The following is a 3,190-nucleotide window of genomic DNA, read 5'->3' as shown; positions in this document are numbered from 1 at the left end:
AGTTGTACCACATTGCATATCTTCCCTAATAGCTTGGTAACTAATATTTACATGTTGTAAGAACATGTAAGCGTGAATCCTATTGATAGACCTATCGGGTTTGTCAACCCCAACCGGGCTAGTCGCTCTAGTATCGTAAACGGTTGCATAGTACTTCGTTTTTACTACACTTGGTACAGTGTAGGGAGATTTCATAATAAAGGGAATATGCTACATTTATGGTTAAGTATGGTTACCGAAGCGCTCAACAATTTATAGAATATCTTTATTGAAATATTCATAACTATGAAATCTTGTGGTCTATATTTATATCGATGCTAGCTTTAAACCTATATATCTCACCAACCTTTGTGTTGATTGTTTAAGCATGTTTATTCTCAGGTCCTTAAGAAAGTCTTCCGCTGTTGCATTATTTGAGCAAGCTGTGCATAGAGTCTCATGCTTTTGTTTAAATGAAGTGTTTCATTCAATAAAACCTTTGTCATGTATTATATTCGACTGTTATGTCACGTGTGTAGCATTTGGAAACTGATGTATTATGGGGATTATTTCTTAAATAATCGCCCACTTGTTTAAAACATGCATTATGTATAATAAGGGTGTGTCTTTTTATGAAACGAATGCAATATTTTATAAAATGTATCATATAGAGGTCAAATACCTCGCTATGGGACCAATGAATAATGTACCGCGTTTATAGTAATATAGACGAGTCGTTTCAGTTGGCATCAGGGCAGATGTAGTGACCCGAAGTTTTCCATGTTTATATTTATTAAATGAAATTGATATTTTCATGATTAAGTGTTTCCAACATGTTAAGCAATCAAACTTGTTAAGACTTGATTAATTTAAATAGGTTTCATATAGACAATTGACCACCCAAGTTGACCGGTGATTCACGAACGTTAAAATTTGTAAAAACTATATGATGACATATATTTGATTATATATATAGTTAACATGATATTATGATAAGTAAGTATCTCATTAGATATTTTAACAATGAGTTATATACATAAAATTGAGTTTATTGAATTAAGAAACTCGAAACGATATATATATAACGATTATCGTTATAACAACGTCTTACTAAATACATATGAATCATATTAAGATATTGATACACTATGTTTAATCATGATAAATGATAAGTAAACATGTCATTAAGTGTATTAACAATGAACTACATATGTAAAAACAAGACTACTAAATTAATGATTTCGAAACAAGACATATATGTAACGATTATCGTTGTAACAACATTTAACTGTATATATATCATACTAAGATATATTAATATATCATAATATCATGATATAGTAATAATTTAACATCTCTTTAGATATAATAAACAATGGGTTAACAACATTTAACAAGATCGTTAACCTAAAGGTTTCAAAACAACATTTACATGTAACGACTAATGATGACTTAACGACTCAGTTAAAATATATTTACATGTATTGTTTTAATATGTATTCATACACTTTTGAAAGACTTGAAGACACTTATCAAAATACTTCTACTTAACAAAAATGCTTACAATTACATCCTCGTTCAGTTTCATCAACAATTCTACTTGTATGCACCCGTATTCGTACTCGTACAATACACAGCTTTTAGATGTATGTACTATTGGTATATATACTCCAATGATTAGCTCTTAGCAGCCCATGTAAGTCACCTAACACATGTGTGAACCATCATTTGGCAACTAGCATGAAATATCTCATAAAATTACAAAAATATTAGTAATCATTCATGACTTATTTACATATAAACAAAATTACACATCCTTTATATCTAATCCATATACCAATGACCAAAAACACCTACAAACACTTTTATTCTTCAATTTTATTCATCAAATTGATCTCTCTCAAGTTCTATCTTCAAGTTCTAAGTGTTCTTCATAAATTCTATAAGTTCTAGTTTCATAAAATCAAGAATACTTTCAAGTTTGCTAGCTTACTTCCAATCTTGTAAAGTGATCATCCAACCTCAAGAAATCTTTCTTATTTATAGTAAGATATCTTTCTAATACAAAGTAATACTCATATTCAAACTTTGATTCAATTTCTATAACTATAACAATCTTATTTCGAGTGAAAATCTTACTTGAACTTGTTTTCGTGTCATGATTCTGCTTCAAGAACTTTCAAGCCATCCAAGGATCCTTTGAAGCTAGATCTATTTTTCTGATTTCTAGTAGGTTTATCCACAAAACCTGAGGTAGTAATGATGTTCATGACATCATTCAATTCATATATATAAAACTACCTTATTCGAGGAATTAAACTTGAAATCACTAGAACATAGTTTAGTTAATTCTAAACTTGTTCGCAAACAAAAGTTAATCCTTCTAACTTGAATTTTAAAATCAACTAGACACATGTTCTATATCTATATTATATGCTAACTTAATGATTTAAAACATGAAAACACGAAAACACGAAAAACACCGTAAAACTGGATATACGCCGTCGTAGTAACACCGCGGGCTGTTTTGGGTTAGTTAATTAAAAACTATGATAAACTTTGATTTAAAAGTTTTTCTTCTGAGAAAATTATTTTTCTTATGAACATGAAACTATATCCAAAAATTATGATTAAACTCAAAGTGGAAGTATGTTTTCCAAAATGGTCATCTAGACGCCGTTCTTTCGTCTGAAATGACTACCTTTACAAAAACGACTTGTAACCTGTATTTCCGACTATAAACTTATACTTTTTCTATATAGATTCATACACTTAAGTTCAATATGAAACCATAGCAATTGGATTCACTCAAAACGGATTTAAAACGAAGAAGTTATGGGTAAAACAAGATTGGATATTTTTACTTGTTGTAGCTACGTGAAAATTGGTAACAAATCTATATTAATCATATCCTAGCTAACTTATATTGTATAATACATATATTCTAATATATTATGTAATCTTGGGATACCATAGACATGTATGCAAATATTTTGACATATCATATCGACCCATATATATATATTATTTGGAACAACCATAGACACTCTATATGCAGTAATGTTGAAGTTAGCTATACAGGGTTGAGGTTGATTCCAAAAAATATATATACTTTGAGTTGTGATCTAGCCTGAGACGTGTATACACTGGGTCGTGGATTGGGTCAAGATAATTTATATCAATTTATTTCTGTACATCTAACTATGGACAA

This window comes from Rutidosis leptorrhynchoides, chromosome 1, assembly GCF_046630445.1.
Source record: "Rutidosis leptorrhynchoides isolate AG116_Rl617_1_P2 chromosome 1, CSIRO_AGI_Rlap_v1, whole genome shotgun sequence".
Lineage (NCBI taxonomy): Eukaryota > Viridiplantae > Streptophyta > Magnoliopsida > Asterales > Asteraceae > Rutidosis > Rutidosis leptorrhynchoides.
The sequence above is the reverse complement of the archived record's forward strand: the minus strand, read 5'-3'. Positions refer to the sequence as shown.